Here is a 21,442-nt window from a genome sequence, read left to right as displayed (position 1 = left end):
TTTCTCTGCAAAATTGTTCAAACACATGATAATCTGTCTTCTGTATTGGAAATAACATTAAATGTCATGAAATAGAAACATGTTTCATGTACTTGTCCTTTACTCTTAAAATTGCATAAACCAACTTTCTCTCACTGAGAAAGAAGCTTTTCAGCATCTGTGGTCTTGCTTTCTCTTCATTTGCTCAGTTGCTCTATACACAGCATTAGTGTTCTTAGAAGCTCTAAACTAGTTATTCTGTGCATTGGAGCTCAAAAATGACTTTCTCTGCAAAAAAGCTCTAACAAATGAAAATCTATCTTCTGCATTGCAAAAAACATTTCTTTGATAAGAAAGAAACATATTTCTTGTACTTGGCCTTTACTCTTAAAATTGCATAAAACAACTTTTTCTCACTGAGAAAGACGCTTTTCAGCATCTGTGGTCTTGCTTTCTCTTAATTTGATTAGTTGCACTAAACACAGCATTAATATTGTTCTTAGAAGCTCTAGACTAGTGATTTTGTGCACCGAAGATCTTAAAACACTTTCTCTGCAAAATTGTTCAAAGACATGATAATCTGTCTTCTGTATTGGAAATAACATTAAATGTCATGAAATAGAAACATGTTTCATGTACTTGTCCTTTACTCTTAAAATTGCATAAACCAACTTTCTCTCACTGAGAAAGAAGCTTTTCAGCATCTGTGTTCTTGCTTTCTCTTCATTTGCTCAGTTGCTCTATACACAGCATTAGTGTTCTTAGAAGCTCTAAACTAGTTATTCTGTGCATTGGAGCTCAAAAATGACTTTCTCTGCAAAAAAGCTCTAACAAATGAAAATCTATCTTCTGCATTTCAAAAAACATTTCTTTGATAAGAAAGAAACATATTTCTTGTACTTGGCCTTTACTCTTAAAATTGCATAAAACAACTTTTTCTCACTGAGAAAGACGCTTTTCAGCATCTGTGGTCTTGCTTTCTCTTAATTTGATTAGTTGCACTAAACACAGCATTAATATTGTTCTTAGAAGCTCTAAACTAGTGATTTTGTGCACCGAAGCTCTTAAAACACTTTCTCTGCTAAATTGTTCAAACACATGATAATCTGTCTTCTGTATTGGAAATAACATTAAATGTCATGAAATAGAAACATGTTTCATGTACTTGTCCTTTACTCTTAAAATTGCATAAACCAACTTTCTCTCACTGAGAAAGAAGCTTTTCAGCATCTGTGGTCTTGCTTTCTCTTCATTTGCTCAGTTGCTCTATACACAGCATTTGTGTTCTTAGAAGCTCTAAACTAGTTATTCTGTGCATTGGAGCTCAAAAATGACTTTCTCTGCAAAAAAGCTCTAACAAATGAAAATCTATCTTCTGCATTGCAAAAAACATTTATTTGATAAGAAAGAAACATATTTCTTGTACTTGGCCTTTACTCTTAAAATTGCATAAAACAACTTTTTCTCACTGAGAAAGACGCTTTTCAGCATCTGTGGTCTTGCTTTCTCTTAATTTGATTAGTTGCACTAAACACAGCATTAATATTGTTCTTAGAAGCTCTAAACTAGTGATTTTGTGCACCGAAGCTCTTAAAACACTTTCTCTGCAAAATTGTTCAAACACATGATAATCTGTCTTCTGTATTGGAAATAACATTAAATGTCATGAAATAGAAACATGTTTCATGTACTTGTCCTTTACTCTTAAAATTGCATAAACCAACTTTCTCTCATTGAGAAAGAAGCTTTTCAGCATCTGTGGTCTTGCTTTCTCTTCATTTGCTCAGTTGCTCTATACACAGCATTAGTGTTCTTAGAAGCTCTAAACTAGTTATTCTGTGCATTGGAGTTCAAAAATGACTTTCTCTGCAAAAAAGCTCTAACAAATGAAAATCTATCTTCTGCATTTCAAAAAACATTTCTTTGATAAGAAAGAAACATATTTCTTGTACTTGGCCTTTACTCTTAAAATTGCATAAAACAACTTTTTCTCACTGAGAAAGACGCTTTTCAGCATCTGTGGTCTTGCTTTCTCTTAATTTGATTAGTTGCACTAAACACAGCATTAATATTGTTCTTAGAAGCTCTAAACTAGTGATTTTGTGCACCGAAGCTCTTAAAACACTTTCTCTGCAAAATTGTTTAAACACATGATAATCTGTCTTCTGTATTGGAAATAACATTAAATGTCATGAAATAGAAACATGTTTCATGTACTTGTCCTTTACTCTTAAAATTGCATAAACCAACTTTCTCTCACTGAGAAAGAAGCTTTTCAGCATCTGTGGTCTTGCTTTCTCTTCATTTGCTCAGTTGCTCTATAAACAGCATTAGTGTTCTTAGAAGCTCTAAACTAGTTATTCTGTGCATTGGAGCTCAAAAATGACTTTCTCTGCAAAAAAGCTCTAACAAATGAAAATCTATCTTCTGCATTTCAAAAAACATTTCTTTGATAAGAAAGAAACATATTTCTTGTACTTGGCCTTTACTCTTAAAATTGCATAAAACAGCTTTTTCTCACTGAGAAAGACGCTTTTCAGCATCTGTGGTCTTGCTTTCTCTTAATTTGATTAGTTGCACTAAACACAGCATTAATATTGTTCTTAGAAGCTCTAAACTAGTGATTTTGTGCACCGAAGCTCTTAAAACACTTTCTCTGCAAAATTGTTCAAACACATGATAATCTGTCTTCTGTATTGGAAATAACATTAAATGTCATGAAATAGAAACATGTTTCATGTACTTGTCCTTTACTCTTAAAATTGCATAAACCAACTTTCTCTCACTGAGAAAGAAGCTTTTCAGCATCTGTGGTCTTGCTTTCTCTTCATTTGCTCAGTTGCTCTATACACAGCATTAGTGTTCTTAGAAACGCTAAATTAGTGATTCTGTGCACTGAAGTTCAAAAATGACTTGCTCTGCGAAAGAACTCTAAACACATGAAAATCTGTCTTCTGCATTGCAAAAAACATTTCATTTGATGAGAAAGAAACACATTTCTTGTACTTGACCTTTACTCTTAAAATTGCATAAAACAACTTTCTCTCACTGAGAAAGAAGCTTTTCAGCATCTGTGGCCTCGCGTTCTCTTCATTTGCTTAGTTGCACTAAACAGAGCATTAATGTTCTTAGAAACTCTAAATTAGTGTTTCTGTGCATTGGAGTTCAAACCTGACCCTCTCTGCAAAATAAAGCTCTTAGACACGAAAATCTGCCTTTTGCATTGGTAATAACATTTTATTTTTTCAGAAAAAAACATATTTCTTGTACTTGTCCTTTACTCTTAAAATTGCATAAACCAACTTTCTCTCACTGAGAAATAAGCTTTTCAGCATCTGTGGCCTCGCTATCTCGTCATTTGTTCAGTTGCACTAAATACAGCATTACTGTTCTTAGAAACACTAAATTAGTGATTCTGTGCATGGGAGTTCAAACACTTTCTTCTGCAGAATAAAGCTCTTAGACATGAAAATCTGTCTTTTGCATTGCTAATATATCATTTCATGAAAAAGAAACGTTTCATATACTTGAGGTTTACTCTTAAAACGAATAAACCAACTTTCTCTCAGTGAGAAAGACGCTTTTCAGCATCTGTGGTCTTGCTTTCTCTTAATTTGATTAGTTGCACTAAACACAGCATTAATATTGTTCTTAGAAGCTCTAAACTAGTGATTTTGTGCACCGAAGCTCTTAAAACACTTTCTCTGCAAAATTGTTCAAACACATGATAATCTGTCTTCTGTATTGGAAATAACATTAAATGTCATGAAATAGAAACATGTTTCATGTACTTGTCCTTTACTCTTAAAATTGCATAAACCAACTATCTCTCACTGAGAAAGAAGCTTTTCAGCATCTGTGGTCTTGCTTTCTCTTCATTTGCTCAGTTGCTCTATACACAGCATTAGTGTTCTTAGAAGCTCTAAACTAGTTATTCTGTGCATTGGAGCTCAAAAATGACTTTCTCTGCAAAAAAGCTCTAACAAATTAAAATCTATCTTCTGCATTGCAAAAAACATTTCTTTGATAAGAAAGAAACATATTTCTTGTACTTGGCCTTTACTCTTAAAATTGCATAAAACAACTTTTTCTCACTGAGAAAGACGCTTTTCAGCATCTGTGGTCTTGCTTTCTTTTAATTTGATTAGTTGCACTAAACACAGCATTAATATTGTTCTTAGAAGCTCTAAACTAGTGATTTTGTGCACCGAAGCTCTTAAAACACTTTCTCTGCAAAATTGTTGAAACACATGATAATCTGTCTTCTGTATTGGAAATAACATTAAATGTCATGAAATAGAAACATGTTTCATGTACTTGTCCTTTACTCTTAAAATTGCATAAACCAACTTTCTCTCACTGAGAAAGAAGCTTTTCAGCATCTGTGGTCTTGCTTTCTCTTCATTTGCTCAGTTGCTCTATACACAGCATTAGTGTTCTTAGAAGCTCTAAACTAGTTATTCTGTGCATTGGAGCTCAAAAATGACTTTCTCTGCAAAAAAGCTCTAACAAATGAAAATCTATCTTCTGCATTTCAAAAAACATTTCTTTGATAAGAAAGAAACATATTTCTTGTACTTGGCCTTTACTCTTAAAATTGCATAAAACAACTTTTTCTCACTGAGAAAGACGCTTTTCAGCATCTGTGGTCTTGCTTTCTCTTAATTTGATTAGTTGCACTAAACACAGCATTAATATTGTTCTTAGAAGCTCTAAACTAGTGATTTTGTGCACCGAAGCTCTTAAAACACTTTCTCTGCAAAATTGTTCAAACACATGATAATCTGTCTTCTGTATTGGAAATAACATTAAATGTCATGAAATAGAAACATGTTTCATGTACTTGTCCTTTACTCTTAAAATTGCATAAACCAACTTTCTCTCACTGAGAAAGAAGCTTTTCAGCATCTGTGGTCTGCTTTCTCTTCATTTGCTCAGTTGCTCTATACACAGCATTAGTGTTCTTAGAAACGCTAAATTAGTGATTCTGTGCACTGAAGCTCAAAAATGACTTGCTCTGCGAAAGAACTCTAAACACATGAAAATCTGTCTTCTGCATTGCAAAAAACATTTCATTTGATGAGAAAGAAACACATTTCTTGTACTTGACCTTTACTCTTAAAATTGCATAAAACAACTTTCTCTCACTGAGAAAGAAGCTTTTCAGCATCTGTTTCCTCGCGTTCTCTTCATTTGCTTAGTTGCACTAAACAGAGCATTAGTGTTCTTAGAAACTCTAAATTAGTGTTTCTGTGCATTGGAGTTCAAACCTGACCCTCTCTGCAAAATAAAGCTCTTAGACACGAAAATCTGCCTTTTGCATTGCTAATAACATTTCATTTCTTCAGAAAATAACATTTTATGTACTTGAGGTTTACTCTTAAAATTGCATAAAACAACTTTTTCTCACTGAGAAAGACGCTTTTCAGCATCTGTGGTCTTTCTTTCTCTTAATTTGATTAGTTGCACTAAACACAGCATTAGTATAGTTCTAAGAAGCTCTAAACTAGTGTTTTTGTGCACCGAAGCTCAAAAATGACTTGCTCTGCGAAAGAACTCTAAACACATGAAAATCTGTCTTCTGCATTGCAAAAAACATTTCATTTGATGAGAAAGAAACATATTTCTTGTACTTGACCTTTACTCTTAAAATTGCATAAACCAACTTTCTCTCACTGAGAAATAAGCTTTTCAGCATCTGTGGCCTCGCTATCTCGTCATTTGTTCAGTTGCACTAAATACAGCATTAGTGTTCTTAGAAACACTAAATTAGTGATTCTGTGCATGGGAGTTCAAACACTTTCTTCTGCAGAATAAAGCTCTTAGACATGAAAATCTGTCTTTTGCATTGCTAATATATCATTTTATGAAAAAGAAACGTTTCATATACTTGAGGTTTACTCTTGAAACGAATAAACCAACTTTCTCTCAGTGAGAAAGACGCTTTTCAGCATCTGTGGTCTTGCTTTCTCTTAATTTGATTAGTTGCACTAAACACAGCATTAATATTGTTCTTAGAAGCTCTAAACTAGTGATTTTGTGCACCGAAGCTCTTAAAACACTTTCTCTGCAAAATTGTTCAAACACATGATAATCTGTCTTCTGTATTGGAAATAACATTAAATGTCATGAAATAGAAACATGTTTCATGTACTTGTCCTTTACTCTTAAAATTGCATAAACCAACTTTCTCTCACTGAGAAAGAAGCTTTTCAGCATCTGTGGTCTTGCTTTCTCTTCATTTGCTCAGTTGCTCTATACACAGCATTAGTGTTCTTAGAAGCTCTAAACTAGTTATTCTGTGCATTGGAGCTCAAAAATGACTTTCTCTGCAAAAAAGCTCTAACAAATGAAAATCTATCTTCTGCATTTCAAAAAACATTTCTTTGATAAGAAAGAAACATATTTCTTGTACTTGGCCTTTACTCTTAAAATTGCATAAAACAACTTTTTCTCACTGAGAAAGACGCTTTTCAGCATCTGTGGTCTTGCTTTCTCTTAATTTGATTAGTTGCTCTATACACAGCATTAGTGTTCTTAGAAGCTCTAAACTAGTTATTCTGTGCATTGGAGCTCAAAAATGACTTTCTCTGCAAAAAAGCTCTAACAAATGAAAATCTATCTTCTGCATTTCAAAAAACATTTCTTTGATAAGAAAGAAACATATTTCTTGTACTTGGCCTTTACTCTTAAAATTGCATAAAACAACTTTTTCTCACTGAGAAAGACGCTTTTCAGCATCTGTGGTCTTGCTTTCTCTTAATTTGATTAGTTGCACTAAACACAGCATTAATATTGTTCTTAGAAGCTCTAAACTAGTGATTTTGTGCACCGAAGCTCTTAAAACACTTTCTCTGCAAAATTGTTCAAACACATGATAATCTGTCTTCTGTATTGGAAATAACATTAAATGTCATGAAATAGAAACATGTTTCATGTACTTGTCCTTTACTCTTAAAATTGCATAAACCAACTTTCTCTCACTGAGAAAGAAGCTTTTCAGCATCTTTGGTCTTGCTTTCTCTTCATTTGCTCAGTTGCTCTATACACAGCATTAGTGTTCTTAGAAGCTCTAAACTAGTTATTCTGTGCATTGGAGCTCAAAAATGACTTTCTCTGCAAAAAAGCTCTAACAAATGAAAATCTATCTTCTGCATTTCAAAAAACATTTCTTTGATAAGAAAGAAACATATTTCTTGTACTTGGCCTTTACTCTTAAAATTGCATAAAACAACTTTTTCTCACTGAGAAAGACGCTTTTCAGCATCTGTGGTCTTGCTTTCTCTTAATTTGATTAGTTGCACTAAACACAGCATTAATATTGTTCTTAGAAGCTCTAAACTAGTGATTTTGTGCACCGAAGCTCTTAAAACACTTTCTCTGCTAAATTGTTCAAACACATGATAATCTGTCTTCTGTATTGGAAATAACATTAAATGTCATGAAATAGAAACATGTTTCATGTACTTGTCCTTTACTCTTAAAATTGCATAAACCAACTTTCTCTCACTGAGAAAGAAGCTTTTCAGCATCTGTGGTCTTGCTTTCTCTTCATTTGCTCAGTTGCTCTATACACAGCATTTGTGTTCTTAGAAGCTCTAAACTAGTTATTCTGTGCATTGGAGCTCAAAAATGACTTTCTCTGCAAAAAAGCTCTAACAAATGAAAATCTATCTTCTGCATTGCAAAAAACATTTATTTGATAAGAAAGAAACATATTTCTTGTACTTGGCCTTTACTCTTAAAATTGCATAAAACAACTTTTTCTCACTGAGAAAGACGCTTTTCAGCATCTGTGGTCTTGCTTTCTCTTAATTTGATTAGTTGCACTAAACACAGCATTAATATTGTTCTTAGAAGCTCTAAACTAGTGATTTTGTGCACCGAAGCTCTTAAAACACTTTCTCTGCAAAATTGTTCAAACACATGATAATCTGTCTTCTGTATTGGAAATAACATTAAATGTCATGAAATAGAAACATGTTTCATGTACTTGTCCTTTACTCTTAAAATTGCATAAACCAACTTTCTCTCATTGAGAAAGAAGCTTTTCAGCATCTGTGGTCTTGCTTTCTCTTCATTTGCTCAGTTGCTCTATACACAGCATTAGTGTTCTTAGAAGCTCTAAACTAGTTATTCTGTGCATTGGAGTTCAAAAATGACTTTCTCTGCAAAAAAGCTCTAACAAATGAAAATCTATCTTCTGCATTTCAAAAAACATTTCTTTGATAAGAAAGAAACATATTTCTTGTACTTGGCCTTTACTCTTAAAATTGCATAAAACAACTTTTTCTCACTGTGAAAGACGCTTTTCAGCATCTGTGGTCTTGCTTTCTCTTAATTTGATTAGTTGCACTAAACACAGCATTAATATTGTTCTTAGAAGCTCTAAACTAGTGATTTTGTGCACCGAAGCTCTTAAAACACTTTCTCTGCAAAATTGTTTAAACACATGATAATCTGTCTTCTGTATTGGAAATAACATTAAATGTCATGAAATAGAAACATGTTTCATGTACTTGTCCTTTACTCTTAAAATTGCATAAACCAACTTTCTCTCACTGAGAAAGAAGCTTTTCAGCATCTGTGGTCTTGCTTTCTCTTCATTTGCTCAGTTGCTCTATAAACAGCATTAGTGTTCTTAGAAGCTCTAAACTAGTTATTCTGTGCATTGGAGCTCAAAAATGACTTTCTCTGCAAAAAAGCTCTAACAAATGAAAATCTATCTTCTGCATTTCAAAAAACATTTCTTTGATAAGAAAGAAACATATTTCTTGTACTTGGCCTTTACTCTTAAAATTGCATAAAACAGCTTTTTCTCACTGAGAAAGACGCTTTTCAGCATCTGTGGTCTTGCTTTCTCTTAATTTGATTAGTTGCACTAAACACAGCATTAATATTGTTCTTAGAAGCTCTAAACTAGTGATTTTGTGCACCGAAGCTCTTAAAACACTTTCTCTGCAAAATTGTTCAAACACATGATAATCTGTCTTCTGTATTGGAAATAACATTAAATGTCATGAAATAGAAACATGTTTCATGTACTTGTCCTTTACTCTTAAAATTGCATAAACCAACTTTCTCTCACTGAGAAAGAAGCTTTTCAGCATCTGTTTCCTCGCGTTCTCTTCATTTGCTTAGTTGCACTAAACAGAGCATTAGTGTTCTTAGAAACTCTAAATTAGTGTTTCTGTGCATTGGAGTTCAAACCTGACCCTCTCTGCAAAATAAAGCTCTTAGACACGAAAATCTGCCTTTTGCATTGCTAATAACATTTCATTTCTTCAGAAAATAACATTTTATGTACTTGAGGTTTACTCTTAAAATTGCATAAAACAACTTTTTCTCACTGAGAAAGACGCTTTTCAGCATCTGTGGTCTTTCTTTCTCTTAATTTGATTAGTTGCACTAAACACAGCATTAGTATAGTTCTAAGAAGCTCTAAACTAGTGTTTTTGTGCACCGAAGCTCAAAAATGACTTGCTCTGCGAAAGAACTCTAAACACATGAAAATCTGTCTTCTGCATTGCAAAAAACATTTCATTTGATGAGAAAGAAACATATTTCTTGTACTTGACCTTTACTCTTAAAATTGCATAAACCAACTTTCTCTCACTGAGAAATAAGCTTTTCAGCATCTGTGGCCTCGCTATCTCGTCATTTGTTCAGTTGCACTAAATACAGCATTAGTGTTCTTAGAAACACTAAATTAGTGATTCTGTGCATGGGAGTTCAAACACTTTCTTCTGCAGAATAAAGCTCTTAGACATGAAAATCTGTCTTTTGCATTGCTAATATATCATTTCATGAAAAAGAAACGTTTCATATACTTGAGGTTTACTCTTGAAACGAATAAACCAACTTTCTCTCAGTGAGAAAGACGCTTTTCAGCATCTGTGGTCTTGCTTTCTCTTAATTTGATTAGTTGCACTAAACACAGCATTAATATTGTTCTTAGAAGCTCTAAACTAGTGATTTTGTGCACCGAAGCTCTTAAAACACTTTCTCTGCAAAATTGTTCAAACACATGATAATCTGTCTTCTGTATTGGAAATAACATTAAATGTCATGAAATAGAAACATGTTTCATGTACTTGTCCTTTACTCTTAAAATTGCATAAACCAACTTTCTCTCACTGAGAAAGAAGCTTTTCAGCATCTGTGGTCTTGCTTTCTCTTCATTTGCTCAGTTGCTCTATACACAGCATTAGTGTTCTTAGAAGCTCTAAACTAGTTATTCTGTGCATTGGAGCTCAAAAATGACTTTCTCTGCAAAAAAGCTCTAACAAATGAAAATCTATCTTCTGCATTTCAAAAAACATTTCTTTGATAAGAAAGAAACATATTTCTTGTACTTGGCCTTTACTCTTAAAATTGCATAAAACAACTTTTTCTCACTGAGAAAGACGCTTTTCAGCATCTGTGGTCTTGCTTTCTCTTAATTTGATTAGTTGCTCTATACACAGCATTAGTGTTCTTAGAAGCTCTAAACTAGTTATTCTGTGCATTGGAGCTCAAAAATGACTTTCTCTGCAAAACAGCTCTAACAAATGAAAATCTATCTTCTGCATTTCAAAAAACATTTCTTTGATAAGAAAGAAACATATTTCTTGTACTTGGCCTTTACTCTTAAAATTGCATAAAACAACTTTTTCTCACTGAGAAAGACGCTTTTCAGCATCTGTGGTCTTGCTTTCTCTTAATTTGATTAGTTGCACTAAACACAGCATTAATATTGTTCTTAGAAGCTCTAAACTAGTGATTTTGTGCACCGAAGCTCTTAAAACACTTTCTCTGCAAAATTGTTTAAACACATGATAATCTGTCTTCTGTATTGGAAATAACATTAAATGTCATGAAATAGAAACATGTTTCATGTACTTGTCCTTTACTCTTAAAATTGCATAAACCAACTTTCTCTCACTGAGAAAGAAGCTTTTCAGCATCTGTGGTCTTGCTTTCTCTTCATTTGCTCAGTTGCTCTATACACAGCATTAGTGTTCTTAGAAACGCTAAATTAGTGATTCTGTGCACTGAAGCTCAAAAATGACTTGCTCTGCGAAAGAACTCTAAACACATGAAAATCTGTCTTCTGCATTGCAAAAAACATTTCATTTGATGAGAAAGAAACACATTTCTTGTACTTGACCTTTACTCTTAAAATTGCATAAAACAACTTTCTCTCACTGAGAAAGAAGCTTTTCAGCATCTGTTTCCTCGCGTTCTCTTCATTTGCTTAGTTGCACTAAACAGAGCATTAGTGTTCTTAGAAACTCTAAATTAGTGTTTCTGTGCATTGGAGTTCAAACCTGACCCTCTCTGCAAAATAAAGCTCTTAGACACGAAAATCTGCCTTTTGCATTGCTAATAACATTTCATTTCTTCAGAAAATAACATTTTATGTACTTGAGGTTTACTCTTAAAATTGCATAAAACAACTTTTTCTCACTGAGAAAGACGCTTTTCAGCATCTGTGGTCTTTCTTTCTCTTAATTTGATTAGTTGCACTAAACACAGCATTAGTATAGTTCTAAGAAGCTCTAAACTAGTGTTTTTGTGCACCGAAGCTCAAAAATGACTTGCTCTGCGAAAGAACTCTAAACACATGAAAATCTGTCTTCTGCATTGCAAAAAACATTTCATTTGATGAGAAAGAAACATATTTCTTGTACTTGACCTTTACTCTTAAAATTGCATAAACCAACTTTCTCTCACTGAGAAATAAGCTTTTCAGCATCTGTGGCCTCGCTATCTCGTCATTTGTTCAGTTGCACTAAATACAGCATTAGTGTTCTTAGAAACACTAAATTAGTGATTCTGTGCATGGGAGTTCAAACACTTTCTTCTGCAGAATAAAGCTCTTAGACATGAAAATCTGTCTTTTGCATTGCTAATATATCATTTCATGAAAAAGAAACGTTTCATATACTTGAGGTTTACTCTTGAAACGAATAAACCAACTTTCTCTCAGTGAGAAAGACGCTTTTCAGCATCTGTGGTCTTGCTTTCTCTTAATTTGATTAGTTGCACTAAACACAGCATTAATATTGTTCTTAGAAGCTCTAAACTAGTGATTTTGTGCACCGAAGCTCTTAAAACACTTTCTCTGCAAAATTGTTCAAACACATGATAATCTGTCTTCTGTATTGGAAATAACATTAAATGTCATGAAATAGAAACATGTTTCATGTACTTGTCCTTTACTCTTAAAATTGCATAAACCAACTTTCTCTCACTGAGAAAGAAGCTTTTCAGCATCTGTGGTCTTGCTTTCTCTTCATTTGCTCAGTTGCTCTATACACAGCATTAGTGTTCTTAGAAGCTCTAAACTAGTTATTCTGTGCATTGGAGCTCAAAAATGACTTTCTCTGCAAAAAAGCTCTAACAAATGAAAATCTATCTTCTGCATTTCAAAAAACATTTCTTTGATAAGAAAGAAACATATTTCTTGTACTTGGCCTTTACTCTTAAAATTGCATAAAACAACTTTTTCTCACTGAGAAAGACGCTTTTCAGCATCTGTGGTCTTGCTTTCTCTTAATTTGATTAGTTGCTCTATACACAGCATTAGTGTTCTTAGAAGCTCTAAACTAGTTATTCTGTGCATTGGAGCTCAAAAATGACTTTCTCTGCAAAAAAGCTCTAACAAATGAAAATCTATCTTCTGCATTTCAAAAAACATTTCTTTGATAAGAAAGAAACATATTTCTTGTACTTGGCCTTTACTCTTAAAATTGCATAAAACAACTTTTTCTCACTGAGAAAGACGCTTTTCAGCATCTGTGGTCTTGCTTTCTCTTAATTTGATTAGTTGCACTAAACACAGCATTAATATTGTTCTTAGAAGCTCTAAACTAGTGATTTTGTGCACCGAAGCTCTTAAAACACTTTCTCTGCAAAATTGTTCAAACACATGATAATCTGTCTTCTGTATTGGAAATAACATTAAATGTCATGAAATAGAAACATGTTTCATGTACTTGTCCTTTACTCTTAAAATTGCATAAACCAACTTTCTCTCACTGAGAAAGAAGCTTTTCAGCATCTGTGGTCTTGCTTTCGCTTCATTTGCTCAGTTGCTCTATACACAGCATTAGTGTTCTTAGAAGCTCTAAACTAGTTATTCTGTGCATTGGAGCTCAAAAATGACTTTCTCTGCAAAAAAGCTCTAACAAATGAAAATCTATCTTCTGCATTGCAAAAAACATTTCTTTGATAAGAAAGAAACATATTTCTTGTACTTGGCCTTTACTCTTAAAATTGCATAAAACAACTTTTTCTCACTGAGAAAGACGCTTTTCAGCATCTGTGGTCTTGCTTTCTCTTAATTTGATTAGTTGCACTAAACACAGCATTAATATTGTTCTTAGAAGCTCTAAACTAGTGATTTTGTGCACCGAAGCTCTTAAAACACTTTCTCTGCAAAATTGTTCAAACACATGATAATCTGTCTTCTGTATTGGAAATAACATTAAATGTCATGAAATAGAAACATGTTTCATGTACTTGTCATTTACTCTTAAAATTGCATAAACCAACTTTCTCTCACTGAGAAAGAAGCTTTTCAGCATCTGTGGTCTTGCTTTCTCTTCATTTGCTCAGTTGCTCTATACACATCATTAGTGTTCTTAGAAACGCTAAATTAGTGATTCTGTGCACTGAAGCTCAAAAATGACTTGCTCTGCGAAAAAGCTCTAACAAATGAAAATCTATCTTCTGCATTTCAAAAAACATTTCATTTGATGAGAAAGAAACACATTTCTTGTACTTGACCTTTACTCTTAAAATTGCATAAAACAACTTTCTCTCACTGAGAAAGAAGCTTTTCAGCATCTGTTTCCTCGCGTTCTCTTCATTTGCTTAGTTGCACTAAACAGAGCATTAGTGTTCTTAGAAACTCTAAATTAGTGTTTCTGTGCATTGGAGTTCAAACCTGACCCTCTCTGCAAAATAAAGCTCTTAGACACGAAAATCTGCCTTTTGCATTGCTAATAACATTTCATTTCTTCAGAAAATAACATTTTATGTACTTGAGGTTTACTCTTAAAATTGCATAAAACAACTTTTTCTCACTGAGAAAGACGCTTTTCAGCATCTGTGGTCTTTCTTTCTCTTAATTTGATTAGTTGCACTAAACACAGCATTAGTATAGTTCTAAGAAGCTCTAAACTAGTGTTTTTGTGCACCGAAGCTCAAAAATGACTTGCTCTGCGAAAGAACTCTAAACACATGAAAATCTGTCTTCTGCATTGCAAAAAACATTTCATTTGATGAGAAAGAAACACATTTCTTGTACTTGACCTTTACTCTTAAAATTGCATAAAACAACTTTCTCTCACTGAGAAAGAAGCTTTTCAGCATCTGTTTCCTCGCGTTCTCTTCATTTGCTTAGTTGCACTAAACAGAGCATTAGTGTTCTTAGAAACTCTAAATTAGTGTTTCTGTGCATTGGAGTTCAAACCTGACCCTCTCTGCAAAATAAAGCTCTTAGACACGAAAATCTGCCTTTTGCATTGCTAATAACATTTCATTTCTTCAGAAAATAACATTTTATGTACTTGAGGTTTACTCTTAAAATTGCATAAAACAACTTTTTCTCACTGAGAAAGACGCTTTTCAGCATCTGTGGTCTTTCTTTCTCTTAATTTGATTAGTTGCACTAAACACAGCATTAGTATAGTTCTAAGAAGCTCTAAACTAGTGTTTTTGTGCACCGAAGCTCAAAAATGACTTGCTCTGCGAAAGAACTCTAAACACATGAAAATCTGTCTTCTGCATTGCAAAAAACATTTCATTTGATGAGAAACATATTTCTTGTACTTGACCTTTACTCTTAAAATTGCATAAACCAACTTTCTCTCACTGAGAAATAAGCTTTTCAGCATCTGTGGCCTCGCTATCTCGTCATTTGTTCAGTTGCACTAAATACAGCATTAGTGTTCTTAGAAACACTAAATTAGTGATTCTGTGCATGGGAGTTCAAACACTTTCTTCTGCAGAATAAAGCTCTTAGACATGAAAATCTGTCTTTTGCATTGCTAATATATCATTTCATGAAAAAGAAACGTTTCATATACTTGAGGTTTACTCTTGAAACGAATAAACCAACTTTCTCTCAGTGAGAAAGACGCTTTTCAGCATCTGTGGTCTTGCTTTCTCTTCATTTGCTCAGTTGCTCTATACACAGCATTAGTGTTCTTAGAAGCTCTAAACTAGTTATTCTGTGCATTGGAGCTCAAAAATGACTTTCTCTGCAAAAAAGCTCTAACAAATGAAAATCTATCTTCTGCATTTCAAAAAACATTTCTTTGATAAGAAAGAAACATATTTCTTGTACTTGGCCTTTACTCTTAAAATTGCATAAAACAACTTTTTCTCACTGAGAAAGACGCTTTTCAGCATCTGTGGTCTTGCTTTCTCTTAATTTGATTAGTTGCTCTATACACAGCATTAGTGTTCTTAGAAGCTCTAAACTAGTTATTCTGTGCATTGGAGCTCAAAAATGACTTTCTCTGCAAAAAAGCTCTAACAAATGAAAATCTATCTTCTGCATTTCAAAAAACATTTCTTTGATAAGAAAGAAACATATTTCTTGTACTTGGCCTTTACTCTTAAAATTGCATAAAACAACTTTTTCTCACTGAGAAAGACGCTTTTCAGCATCTGTGGTCTTGATTTCTCTTAATTTGATTAGTTGCACTAAACACAGCATTAATATTGTTCTTAGAAGCTCTAAACTAGTGATTTTGTGCACCGAAGCTCTTAAAACACTTTCTCTGCAAAATTGTTCAAACACATGATAATCTGTCTTCTGTATTGGAAATAACATTAAATGTCATGAAATAGAAACATGTTTCATGTACTTGTCCTTTACTCTTAAAATTGCATAAACCAACTTTCTCTCACTGAGAAAGAAGCTTTTCAGCATCTGTGGTCTTGCTTTCGCTTCATTTGCTCAGTTGCTCTATACACAGCATTAGTGTTCTTAGAAGCTCTAAACTAGTTATTCTGTGCATTGGAGCTCAAAAATGACTTTCTCTGCAAAAAAGCTCTAACAAATGAAAATCTATCTTCTGCATTGCAAAAAACATTTCTTTGATAAGAAAGAAACATATTTCTTGTACTTGTCATTTACTCTTAAAATTGCATAAACCAACTTTCTCTCACTGAGAAAGAAGCTTTTCAGCATCTGTGGTCTTGCTTTCTCTTCATTTGCTCAGTTGCTCTATACACATCATTAGTGTTCTTAGAAACGCTAAATTAGTGATTCTGTGCACTGAAGCTCAAAAATGACTTGCTCTGCGAAAGAACTCTAAACACATGAAAATCTGTCTTCTGCATTGCAAAAAACATTTCATTTGATGAGAAAGAAACACATTTCTTGTACTTGACCTTTACTCTTAAAATTGCATAAAACAACTTTCTCTCACTGAGAAACAAGCTTTTCAGCATCTGTGGCCTCGCGTTCTCTTCATTTGCTTAGCTGCACTAAACAGAGCATTAGTGTTCTTAGAAACTCTAAATTAGTGTTTCTGTGCATTGGAGTTCAAACCTGACCCTCTCTGCAAAATAAAGCTCTTAGACACGAAAATCTGCCTTTTGCATTGCTAATAACATTTCATTTCTTCAGAAAAAAACATATTTCTTGTACTTGTCCTTTACTCTTAAAATTGCATAAACCAACTTTCTCTCACTGAGAAAGAAGCTTTTCAGCATCTGTGGTCTTGCTTTCTCTTCATTTGCTCAGTTGCTCTATACACAGCATTAGTGTTCTTAGAAGCTCTAAACTAGTTATTCTGTGCATTGGAGCTCAAAAATGACTTTCTCTGCAAAAAAGCTCTAACAAATGAAAATCTATCTTCTGCATTGCAAAAAACATTTCTTTGATAAGAAAGAAACATATTTCTTGTACTTGGCCTTTACTCTTAAAATTGCATAAAACAACTTTTTCTCACTGAGAAAGACGCTTTTCAGCATCTGTGGTCTTGCTTTCTCTTAATTTGATTAGTTGCACTAAACACAGCATTAATATTGTTCTTAGAAGCTCTAAACTAGTGATTTTGTGCACCGAAGCTCTTAAAACACTTTCTCTGCAAAATTGTTGAAACACATGATAATCTGTCTTCTGTATTGGAAATAACATTAAATGTCATGAAATAGAAACATGTTTCATGTACTTGTCCTTTACTCTTAAAATAGCATAAACCAACTTTCTCTCACTGAGAAAGAAGCTTTTCAGCATCTGTGGTCTTGGTTTCTCTTCATTTGCTCAGTTGCTCTATACACAGCATTAGTGTTCTTAGAAACGCTAAATTAGTGATTCTGTGCACTGAAGCTCAAAAATGACTTGCTCTGCGAAAGAACTCTAAACACATGAAAATCTGTCTTCTGCATTGCAAAAAACATTTCATTTGATGAGAAAGAAACACATTTCTTGTACTTGACCTTTACTCTTAAAATTGCATAAAACAACTTTCTCTCACTGAGAAACAAGCTTTTCAGCATCTGTGGCCTCGCGTTCTCTTCATTTGCTTAGCTGCACTAAACAGAGCATTAGTGTTCTTAGAAACTCTAAATTAGTGTTTCTGTGCATTGGAGTTCAAACCTGACCCTCTCTGCAAAATAAAGCTCTTAGACACGAAAATCTGCCTTTTGCATTGCTAATAACATTTCATTTCTTCAGAAAAAAACATATTTCTTGTACTTGTCCTTTACTCTTAAAATTGCATAAACCAACTTTCTCTCACTGAGAAAGAAGCTTTTCAGCATCTGTGGTCTTGCTTTCTCTTCATTTGCTCAGTTGCTCTATACACAGCATTAGTGTTCTTAGAAGCTCTAAACTAGTTATTCTGTGCATTGGAGCTCAAAAATGACTTTCTCTGCAAAAAAGCTCTAACAAATGAAAATCTATCTTCTGCATTGCAAAAAACATTTCTTTGATAAGAAAGAAACATATTTCTTGTACTTGGCCTTTACTCTTAAAATTGCATAAAACAACTTTTTCTCACTGAGAAAGACGCTTTTCAGCATCTGTGGTCTTGCTTTCTCTTAATTTGATTAGTTGCACTAAACACAGCATTAATATTGTTCTTAGAAGCTCTAAACTAGTGATTTTGTGCACCGAAGCTCTTAAAACACTTTCTCTGCAAAATTGTTGAAACACATGATAATCTGTCTTCTGTATTGGAAATAACATTAAATGTCATGAAATAGAAACATGTTTCATGTACTTGTCCTTTACTCTTAAAATAGCATAAACCAACTTTCTCTCACTGAGAAAGAAGCTTTTCAGCATCTGTGGTCTTGGTTTCTCTTCATTTGCTCAGTTGCTCTATACACAGCATTAGTGTTCTTAGAAACGCTAAATTAGTGATTCTGTGCACTGAAGCTCAAAAATGACTTGCTCTGCGAAAGAACTCTAAACACATGAAAATCTGTCTTCTGCATTGCAAAAAACATTTCATTTGATGAGAAAGAAACACATTTCTTGTACTTGACCTTTACTCTTAAAATTGCATAAAACAACTTTCTCTCACTGAGAAAGAAGCTTTTCAGCATCTGTTTCCTCGCGTTCTCTTCATTTGCTTAGTTGCACTAAACAGAGCATTAGTGTTCTTAGAAACTCTAAATTAGTGTTTCTGTGCATTGGAGTTCAAACCTGACCCTCTCTGCAAAATAAAGCTCTTAGACACGAAAATCTGCCTTTTGCATTGCTAATAACATTTCATTTCTTCAGAAAATAACATTTTATGTACTTGAGGTTTACTCTTAAAATTGCATAAAACAACTTTTTCTCACTGAGAAAGACGCTTTTCAGCATCTGTGGTCTTTCTTTCTCTTAATTTGATTAGTTGCACTAAACACAGCATTAGTATAGTTCTAAGAAGCTCTAAACTAGTGTTTTTGTGCACCGAAGCTCAAAAATGACTTGCTCTGCGAAAGAACTCTAAACACATGAAAATCTGTCTTCTGCATTGCAAAAAACATTTCATTTGATGAGAAAGAAACATATTTCTTGTACTTGACCTTTACTCTTAAAATTGCATAAACCAACTTTCTCTCACTGAGAAATAAGCTTTTCAGCATCTGTGGCCTCGCTATCTCGTCATTTGTTCAGTTGCACTAAATACAGCATTAGTGTTCTTAGAAACACTAAATTAGTGATTCTGTGCATGGGAGTTCAAACACTTTCTTCTGCAGAATAAAGCTCTTAGACATGAAAATCTGTCTTTTGCATTGCTAATATATCATTTCATGAAAAAGAAACGTTTCATATACTTGAGGTTTACTCTTGAAACGAATAAACCAACTTTCTCTCAGTGAGAAAGACGCTTTTCAGCATCTGTGGTCTTGCTTTCTCTTAATTTGATTAGTTGCACTAAACACAGCATTAATATTGTTCTTAGAAGCTCTAAACTAGTGATTTTGTGCACCGAAGCTCTTAAAACACTTTCTCTGCAAAATTGTTCAAACACATGATAATCTGTCTTCTGTATTGGAAATAACATTAAATGTCATGAAATAGAAACATGTTTCATGTACTTGTCCTTTACTCTTAAAATTGCATAAACCAACTTTCTCTCACTGAGAAAGAAGCTTTTCAGCATCTGTGGTCTTGCTTTCTCTTCATTTGCTCAGTTGCTCTATACACAGCATTAGTGTTCTTAGAAGCTCTAAACTAGTTATTCTGTGCATTGGAGCTCAAAAATGACTTTCTCTGCAAAAAAGCTCTAACAAATGAAAATCTATCTTCTGCATTTCAAAAAACATTTCTTTGATAAGAAAGAAACATATTTCTTGTACTTGGCCTTTACTCTTAAAATTGCATAAAACAACTTTTTCTCACTGAGAAAGACGCTTTTCAGCATCTGTGGTCTTGCTTTCTCTTAATTTGATTAGTTGCTCTATACACAGCATTAGTGTTCTTAGAAGCTCTAAACTAGTTATTCTGTGCATTGGAGCTCAAAAATGACTTTCTCTGCAAAAAAGCTCTAACAAATGAAAATCTATCTTCTGCATTTCAAAAAACATTTCTTTGATAAGAAAGAAACATATTTCTTGTACTTGGCCTTTACTCTTAAAATTGCATAAAACAACTTTTTCTCACTGAGAAAGACGCTTTTCAGCATCTGTGGTCTTGCTTTCTCTTAATTTGATTAGTTGCACTAAACACAGCATTAATATTGTTCTTAGAAGCTCTAAACTAGTGATTTTGTGCACCGAAGCTCTTAAAACACTTTCTCTGCAAAATTGTTCAAACACATGATAATCTGTCTTCTGTATTGGAAATAACATTAAATGTCATGAAATAGAAACATGTTTCATGTACTTGTCCTTTACTCTTAAAATTGCATAAACCAACTTTCTCTCACTGAGAAAGAAGCTTTTCAGCATCTGTGGTCTTGCTTTCGCTTCATTTGCTCAGTTGCTCTATACACAGCATTAGTGTTCTTAGAAGCTCTAAACTAGTTATTCTGTGCATTGGAGCTCAAAAATGACTTTCTCTGCAAAAAAGCTCTAACAAATGAAAATCTATCTTCTGCATTGCAAAAAACATTTCTTTGATAAGAAAGAAACATATTTCTTGTACTTGGCCTTTACTCTTAAAATTGCATAAAACAACTTTTTCTCACTGAGAAAGACGCTTTTCAGCATCTGTGGTCTTGCTTTCTTTTAATTTGATTAGTTGCACTAAACACAGCATTAATATTGTTCTTAGAAGCTCTAAACTAGTGATTTTGTGCACCGAAGCTCTTAAAACACTTTCTCTGCAAAATTGTTGAAACACATGATAATCTGTCTTCTGTATTGGAAATAACATTAAATGTCATGAAATAGAAACATGTTTCATGTACTTGTCCTTTACTCTTAAAATTGCATAAACCAACTTTCTCTCACTGAGAAAGAAGCTTTTCAGCATCTGTGGTCTTGCTTTCTCTTCATTTGCTCAGTTGCTCTATACACAGCATTAGTGTTCTTAGAAGCTCTAAACTAGTTATTCTGTGCATTGGAGCTCAAAAATGACTTTCTCTGCAAAAAAGCTCTAACAAATGAAAATCTATCTTCTGCATTTCAAAAAACATTTCTTTGATAAGAAAGAAACATATTTCTTGTACTTGGCCTTTACTCTTAAAATTGCATAAAACAACTTTTTCTCACTGAGAAAGACGCTTTTCAGCATCTGTGGTCTTGCTTTCTCTTAATTTGATTAGTTGCACTAAACACAGCATTAATATTGTTCTTAGAAGCTCTAAACTAGTGATTTTGTGCACCGAAGCTCTTAAAACACTTTCTCTGCAAAATTGTTCAAACACATGATAATCTGTCTTCTGTATTGGAAATAACATTAAATGTCATGAAATAGAAACATGTTTCATGTACTTGTCCTTTACTCTTAAAATTGCATAAACCAACTTTCTCTCACTGAGAAAGAAGCTTTTCAGCATCTGTGGTCTGCTTTCTC

The sequence above is a fragment of the Barbus barbus genome (genome assembly GCF_936440315.1).
Source record: "Barbus barbus genome assembly, chromosome: 32".
Lineage (NCBI taxonomy): Eukaryota > Metazoa > Chordata > Actinopteri > Cypriniformes > Cyprinidae > Barbus > Barbus barbus.
The sequence above is the reverse complement of the archived record's forward strand: the minus strand, read 5'-3'. Positions refer to the sequence as shown.